At 50.1% G+C, this 8,305-nt stretch overlaps 1 protein-coding gene across 2 annotated transcripts in view; it reads right to left on the bottom strand.

The window, feature by feature from the left end:
• Positions 1 to 8,305, bottom strand: part of Myrip (myosin VIIA and Rab interacting protein) — a 169,426-nt gene that overhangs the window by 126,724 nt on the left and 34,397 nt on the right. The window contains exon 1 of one of the 2 annotated variants that reach the window (XM_029482017.1): positions 5,685 to 5,833. The exons of the other annotated variant lie outside the window; for it this stretch is intronic. The gene's annotated coding sequence lies outside the window, so the exon portion shown is untranslated. Of the gene's footprint in view, positions 1 to 5,684; positions 5,834 to 8,305 lie in introns of those variants that run through there. 2 annotated transcript variants of the gene reach the window in all.

The following is an 8,305-nucleotide window of genomic DNA, read 5'->3' as shown; positions in this document are numbered from 1 at the left end:
CACACACACACACACACACTCCCACCCCTGCCTTACTGAGAGGAGATTTTATTCTGCACATTCAACTATTCGCTGACACCTGACTGACTGTGCTTTGCAGCCTGGTCTGCCTCATGTCCCAGTGTTTCCATGACCTGGCCAATGGTGATGGCAGACTCCAACTGTCAACACCACATGATCTAGATTCATTTATGAGGAGAGTCTCAGTGAGACTAGACTAGATTAGTGTCTAGATTATGGCCTGGAGGCCTGTCTGTGGGGTGCTGCCTCAGTTGTATTGATCGTAGATGAAGAGCACCCCAAAAGTGGGTAGCACCATTCCTGAGCGAGGGCCCAGGCTGTGTGATGGAGGTTAGCTAAACACTGGCGGGTGTACATTCATTTCTCTCTGCTGCTCACTGCGCTGTGACGGGCCATCTGCTTCAGGTTCCTGCCTTGACTTCCCCTCAACAATGGACTGAAGCCTGGAATTATAAGAATGGTAGACCCTAATATGTATCTGTGTGTGTTTCCACGAGTGTGTGTGTGTGTGCACACACACACACATACACACAGGAACATGTATGCATAGAAAGAAAGAGAGAGAAGGAAGGAAGGGGGGAGAGGAAGAGAGGGAGGGAGGGAGGGCAGGGCAGGGCAGGCAGGCCAGGACATTAACTCTGGCCTCAGGCACTGAGACACAGCGGGGCAGCTGCTGGTCCCATGTCAGGGGTCCACATCTGGGAACTGGGATGCCCACAGGAATAAAGGAGACTTCTGGGTAACAGCTTCCTGAAAGAGCAGAGAAATAGCCTGTGTTGTGGCTGAAGAAAGTTGTATTTACAAATGGCTCTAGGGAAGCCTCTCTCTGCTGTCCCTTGGAAGCCAGTTCAGTACACACGCTATGCCAAAGAAAAGCTGGCCAGAAGGCTGGGTGCTAAAGGTCAGATCTAGAATGAGAACCACAAAAGCTCTATCAGGGCTCAGCAGCTGAGCCGCTGACATTTGCAGTGAGAAAGTAAACAAAGCCCAGGACTCAGACCCAAGAGCAGGCTGTTAGGAAAGCACTCCTAATGGCTGCAGGAGGAATTAAAAGCAGGGCTATGCCTCTGTTCAATGCTCGGGGCTCCTTTTTGTGTACATAAAAACACTCCTCCAAACCAGTAAACACACCCCAGAGGAAGATGTGTATTAGTGATGTGGCATAAAATATGAATGAGGCTGGCCAAAAGCCATGTGCTGACCTGGAGGTATGGTGTGGCTTAGTGGTAAGGCACTTGCCTAGCATGCAAATGGCCCTGGGTTCTAATCCCGCCTCAACAAAGAAAAGAGCCCTGTGTCAGTTCAAAAGTAAGCTCCGCCTCTGACATCAGAGGTACACGGAAGGCTTCCTTCTGTCAGCTCCCTTGTGATGCGCACATGACACATTTTCCTTTTAAAACATGTTACAGTCAAGACCTTGATTGACTCCTACAGTTGAGACCTCTCTCTCCTCACAGGTGACTCAACAATTAGGCTAGACTTACAGGTGCATCTAAAGAAGGATGGAGCGCTCTGGGGCCGGGGCCAGGGTCGGGGGCCGGGCCCGGGGCTCAGTTGCTTCAGTGCTTGCTTAGCTTGTACTGAGCCCTGGCTTTCACACTTCTACCCCACTCCGAACTGCATAAACTGGGTGTGGTGTTTGTTACATCCCTGTAACCCTAGCAATCAAAATATAGAAATTCCAAGTCACCCATCATCCTCAGCTAGAGAGCAGATTCAAAGTCAGTAGGGCACACAAGATCATGTCCTAAAAGGAAAGGCAGGCATGAGAGGGCTCCGTGGGGGAAAACACTTGCTGTCAAGATTGACAACCCAAATTTGATCCCAGAAGCCATAGGACAGGAGGAGAATCAGTTCAGTGAGCTGTCCTCTGACCTCCAGATGTTTAATGCAGCACATGTGAGTGCACACAGACACATACACACGCATACACACACCACAAAACACACCAAATGAAAATAAATATAATTTTTAAAAAGAACTCGCTCTACCCCAATTAAGAAAGAAAGCTTGCTTTTTGATTTTACAAGTCTTTAATCGCTAAGCCAGGCATCCAGGGCCGGACTAGCTAATCAAAGTATCAGGAAAACTCTACGTTTAAAACCGTTTAAACCGCCTGGGTGTCCACGTTACACAGAGGTGGCATTATCATAGGAAGGCACTTTATTTGAAATGCTACTTAGGGACGTTTCGAGGTGCGATCGATATAAAAACCACCGGGACAGTCTGCACTCCGTCGTCACGCTTGATCCTTGCAGCCTTGTGCATATTTTCTAGCTTACATTTGCTTTTGGCCTTGAAGCACTTGAGATGTGGATGGCACGCATAGTCAAAGGCTACCGTGTCCTCCACCACGTGTGGCTGCAAACCCCGTAACTCCCCTATCTCTGAGCACACAGCAGGCATTAGCAGCAGTGTGGGCTTCAGGATGGTTCTAGCTTCAGTCCTTCGGATCCAGGGTCCTGGGCATTCCTGCTTTCCACACCAGGACAGTGGGTACCATCCTCCCGTCACAGTGACTCAGGTAGGTTTGAAACCACCTCTCACTGTGTGAGCCTGAGAATGTTTTGGAGCCTCGGTTTCTCCAATTTATGAACAAACAAGAATGAGGGTTCCCCGGGGTTGTTGGGGGAAAGTGGGGCTCTCGAAGCATCATCCTCTATCAGCCGCCATTAGAACAGTAAAGGGAGAATCACCACGAAGGAGCTTCCCTCCTGCCCGGCTGCCAGTGCTGATTTGGTGTTGGAGATACACAGCACCTTTTTGTCTTTATCACTTACCCAGGATGCTCCCTGCTGCCTGACTAGCATCTTAATTGCCTGGAAATTCCTGAGGCTCCCGTGAAAGGGCCCTCTGCTCCAGTATGTCTGTCTAGCCCTCTCCTTAGCTGGGCTCTGGAAAAGGTGGGGACTCTCTCACATGGCTATAGTTCGCAAGTATGCCTGCAGGGCTCTGCTTAGCCTCTGGAATCTTCCTCAAGAGGGAAGGCCCTTACTTCATTTACTAGTCCCATTCTCCTGTCCTGTGGCTTGCTTCCCACTTCCCCAGGAGACTCCTGACATTCAAAGCAGGGCTCTGAAGCAAATGAATGAATACCCCAGCAGCTTTGCTGTAAGACGTTTGGCCTTTCCATTATTAATGGAATGCCAGCAATAAAGAGGAGATCTGAGAACCCAAATCTCCCGAGGCCCTTCTGGCTGTGAGACTCTTTCCACTCCACCCCCTTCCCACTCCCCGAGGTCTCCTGCCTTCTCCAAGGCCCTGAGTTCTCCACAGGTGTCTCACTCAGCTGGCTGGGCTTTCCCCCACTGTGTGGAAACTCAAACAGAGCAGGATTGGGCCTCTCACCCCACCACAGAACTCACTGACTCTGCCCTCAGCGTTAGCATTCTGTGTGTACACATGTGTGTGCTTGTGTGTGCACATGCATGTGCTTGTGTATGTGTGTGCACATGTGCATATTTGTTAATGCCACAGTTGACACAGAATCTCAAGGACAAGGACAGCCAAGAAGGAGGTATGTGGGCAGACAGATAAACCAGAAACACATAGTTACACCAGAAACCACCAACTGGGTGCAGACAGGACCCCAGCTTCAAAAGCAGATGTAACCAGGGGGATTGGTTAGTCCATCACACCAACTGTATCATCCCAAACAACAGGCAATGAGGACGAAGGGGGCTTACTTTTAGCAACAGCAACTTTTTGAAAATTTCATTCTGCATCATAAACTTTTCATTTGTTTAAGATAGAAATGAATGGTTGAGTGGAAAGGCGCTACCTCCTTTATTAAAATGCTGTGTTCTTTCTACCTTAGAAAAAGGCAATTGAGGGGCTGGCCAGATGGCTTCGTAGAGGTAAAGGTGCTTGTTGCCAAGCCTGAGGACTGGAGTTCAATCCCTGGGAGCCACATGGTGGAATGGAAAAACCAGTTCCCTCACGTCGCCTGATGACCTCCTCATGCGTACTGACATATACACACTCGCACATGCACACCTGTGCATGCTAAGCTGATTCTATTCTATGCAATGCAACAGGTCCCCAGGTATGAGAACCTCCTCTCTGTATTAGTTTTCAAACTGTAGCTAACTAAATGCCTAACAAGAAGTAGGAGAAAAACCATTTATTTGGGCCCACGCTTTGAGGGGATAAAGCTTTCCTCTGGAGGAAGGCACAGGACCTGGAAGGTCCACGGTGGCAGGCATATGTGGCAGCTGCTAGCTCATTCCTTGTGGACCAGGAAGCAGACACAGGAGAGGAAGTGGGCCAGGTTAGCAAAGCCCACAGTCTGTCTCTCGTAACCCTCTTCCTCTAGCTGAGTCCCATCTCCTCAAGATATCACAGCCTATCAAACACTGCCAGCAGCTGGGGATTGACACGTGAGCTCACAGAGGCACTTTTACATTCAAAGCAGGGCTGACACCCCATAGCTGCTGGTGAGAAGCAAGTAGGCTCCTGGAGCTGAGCTTAGAAGCCATTCACAAAGTATGGGTGTGTGTGTGTATGTGTGTATGGATGGATGGATAGGTAGGTAGATGGATGGGTAGGTGGATGGATGAGTGGGTGGGTGGGTAGGTGGATGGATGGATGAATAGGTGGATGGGTGGGTGGTTGGGTGGGTGGATGGACAGAGATAGACACATCACCACGCTTCTGCTTTTGGCCTTCCTCTGTCCTCCCAGGCCCATTAGCCCTTCAAGGTACAAGTACACACTGTTAGTCCAACAATCACTGATAATCAATGGCCAGCAGCATTCAGTGGAAACAATTTTCCCAAGCCTAACCTGTACCCAGCACAGAACGCATGCTGGCTTGATCCTGGCTGGAGAGTATTAAGTGAGGAACTTGAAAGCCTGTGGCTCTCTCATCCATGTCTCCAAGACTCAATCTTAACACCACAGTCCTGTGAAATTAACAGTCATTTAAAGTCCACTCTGTAAACATGCCAGACACATGAGCCATAAAAGCCCTGGCTTTTGTCTGGAGACCTTCCCACGGGGTGTCTTTCTGTATACAAGAGGGCAGATAGCTAATGTTGGGGAGTCCTGACAGCAGGGACAGGGTCAGACTAGACCATACCCCTAGCTTCCTGGGCTTCCTCTGGTCTTGAGGAATGGTCTTCTTCATCTGCAAAGTCAAGGGCTGGAGCATAATAAAATGTTTGGCTGCCATCCCACTCAGAGCAGCACTGGGCCATGTCAATAGAAAGAAAGCAAGCCCCAGGTCTCGGGGCTACCTTAGTGACTCTTCTCATTGCTGGGGTAAAATGGCCCTGGCCAAGGCAACTGAAGAAAGGGTTTGTTTTGGGTCTCTGTCTGAGGGAAGCCCATCGGAAGGGAACTCATGACAGCAGAGCCTCGGGGCACATTCCATCCACAGCCAAGAAGCAGACAGCAATAAATGGTTTTGCTTAGAGGACAGGTCTTCCATCTCAGCTAACCTAATCCAGACAACCCCCCCACAAGCATGCCCCCCAACAGGCATGCCCCCCAACAGGGCATGACCCCCACGGGCATGCCCCCCAACGGACATCCCCCCCCACCACCACAGGGATGCCCCACACAGGCATGCCCCTCCCCCGACAGGCATGCCCACTGATTCTAGATCTCATCGAGTTAACAACCGAGATTAACCACTACAGAAACATAATCCAGTGAACTCACACCACGTCCCCTGCTGGTCACCAGAGTTTCTCCCTGCTCAGTGACCTAGGGAATCAGGCTCCATCTGTCCTGTAAGGTCATAGCTCAACAGAGACTTCTAGAGTCACCCCAGCAGGAAAGTGGAGAGAAGGAGGAGCTATACCACCTCTTCAGTCCTCAGCCTGGAAGAGACACAGGCCCCGCCCCTCACACTTGATTGGCCAGACCTCACTGGTCTCTGAACTGCAGAAGCAGCCAGGAGATACTGGTTGAGAGCTGCTGGATTTTGCCGCGGGGGGTGGGGGTGGGGTGGGGGGATGGACAGTTCACTGGTGATGATAATTCCATCTATGTAAATAAAGCCACCCCAGCAGAACCTCTCGGTGCTATGTGTTGGAGAAGCGAATAAAGGAAGTCTCAATGTTGAGACTGCCAGGGAAAGCCAGGTGGAGAAGTGGGGGGCTGAGGTCCAACACTAAACCAGATGTCTGACTCGGCCATGAGATCCTTACAAGCAGTAACCACGTACAAACAAGTCAAGCCACAACTGGGTGGGCCCCTGCCTCTGAGTCATACAGGAAGCTCAGACCTCAGTCGTCTGAACTCAGGACCCAGATTATAACGCACGATTATAAGAATCTTCAGTACTGGGCTGTGGACACAGGAAAGTGGTCATCAAGTTCAATCCCAGGAGCCGCATAAAAAGGCAGGCATGTAGGCACATACACACTTCAACTCCAGTGTCAGGGAGACAGAGATAGGCAGATGCCCGGAGCCCTCTGACCAGCCAGCCCTCAGACCCCAGAGAGGGTACTGTCTGTGAGCCTCAGATCCACTGATGGTCCTGTTGGTGAGACCCCAGAGAAGGGTCCTGTCTTAGAAAACAAGGCTGACGGCTCCTGAGGTGTGACACTTGGAGTGACCCATGGCTTCCATCTGCATGCTTAAGCATGTTCATGCATGCACACACACACACACACACACACACACACACACATGTGCACACATGTGTGCACACATATACCCCCACCATACATGTACACACACACACATGAATCATGTACCCTACCACACATGTGCGCACACACATGCACCTCCACCAGACATGGGCACACACACACATACACATATACACCCCCACCACACATGTGCACACACACATACATGCACCTCCACCACAGATGTACACATACACCACACATGCACCCCCATCACACCCCAAGTCATTATTATTTGGGGGTACCAAGCACTGTTCTAGGAGCCCAGTAGAGAGGAAAGCATGGGCAAACCACTCGCACCCCTAATCCCACTGCACAGTAAGGCTCTAACTGCTACCCTGCCTGAGCCCTAATAACCCAAGAACCTGTGATGTTGCTTCTTCCGGGCAGGGCATCCACCAAGACTACTGTACTGGCTAGTTTTGTGTCAACTTGACACAGCTGGAGTTATCACAAAGAAAGGAGCTTCAGGTGAGGAAATGCCTCCATGAGATCCAGCTGTAAGGCATTTTCTCAATTAGTGATCAAGGGGGAAAGGCCCCCTGTGGGTGGGACCATCTCTGGGCTGGTAATCTTGGTTCTATAAGAGAGCAGGCTGAGCAAGCCAGGGAAAGCAAGCCAATAAAGAACATCCCTCCATGGCTTCTGCATCAGCTCCTGCTTCCTGACCTGTTTGAGTTCCAGTCCTGACTTTCTTGGTGATAAACAGCTGTATGGAAGTGTAAGCTGAATAAACCCTTTCCTCCCCAGCTTGCTTCTTGGTCATGATGTTTGTGCAGGAATAGAAACCCTGACTAAGACAACTGCACTGGGCCAAAAGCAGTGTGTGGTTATCTGACACAAAGATCACACTGACTCCTCCCTCATTCCTCAGAAATCAAATTATAGAAGAAATGAAGTAGACAGGTAAGATCTCTGGCCATGGACTTAAATGTGGTTATTTTTATACTCTCTGAAGTTTCTCCAGATCTATCTGAGAGGAGGAAGGGAGGAGCTGCTTCCTGCGAGGTAGACCTCACTGCTGGAAAATGCAAGCCACTGCAGACAGAGCTGGAGATGTGGTGGCTTAATGCTAATTAATTTATTCTTCTCACTGAATCCTGTTTAGACACTCAATATATTTAGCAGAGCCTGGGCCCAGCAGTCCTTTAAGGCGCTGTCTGCTTGGTGTTCATTGTCTTAAAGGGACCAACACTAAAAGACATCATCCGGGTACTGAGCACCACACCCCTCCATTCCCAGAACCCCTCTGACTTTGGGGGTCAAAAGGTCAAGCTCAGAGGAGGAGAGTTCCCTGCGCCAATGTTTCTGGCCCCACAGCAGGCTATACAACACCCACCTGGAGTACCTCCCACCTCTGCATGGTCCCCAGGAACCCAGACTCTCCAGACAGGCTCCAAGTGTTGTCTGGCTTCTAGATGACAAGGGAAGTAACCACTTAGTGTCCTACCCTCCCTCCCAAGACTAAAATAACCACAAAGAAATACAAATAAGGATTAGAGGAAGGACTAAAGAAGCTGAAAGGGAGAGTGACCCCAAAGGAAGACTAGCAGTTTCAACTAACCCAGACTGCAGTTTCAACTAACCCAGACTGCAGTTTCAACTAACCCAGACTGCAGTTTCAACTAACCCAGACTGCAGTTT

This window comes from Mus caroli, chromosome 9 (genome assembly GCF_900094665.2).
Source record: "Mus caroli chromosome 9, CAROLI_EIJ_v1.1, whole genome shotgun sequence".
Classification (NCBI taxonomy): Eukaryota; Metazoa; Chordata; class Mammalia; order Rodentia; family Muridae; genus Mus; species Mus caroli.
This window is presented reverse-complemented; position numbering and strand designations above follow the sequence as displayed.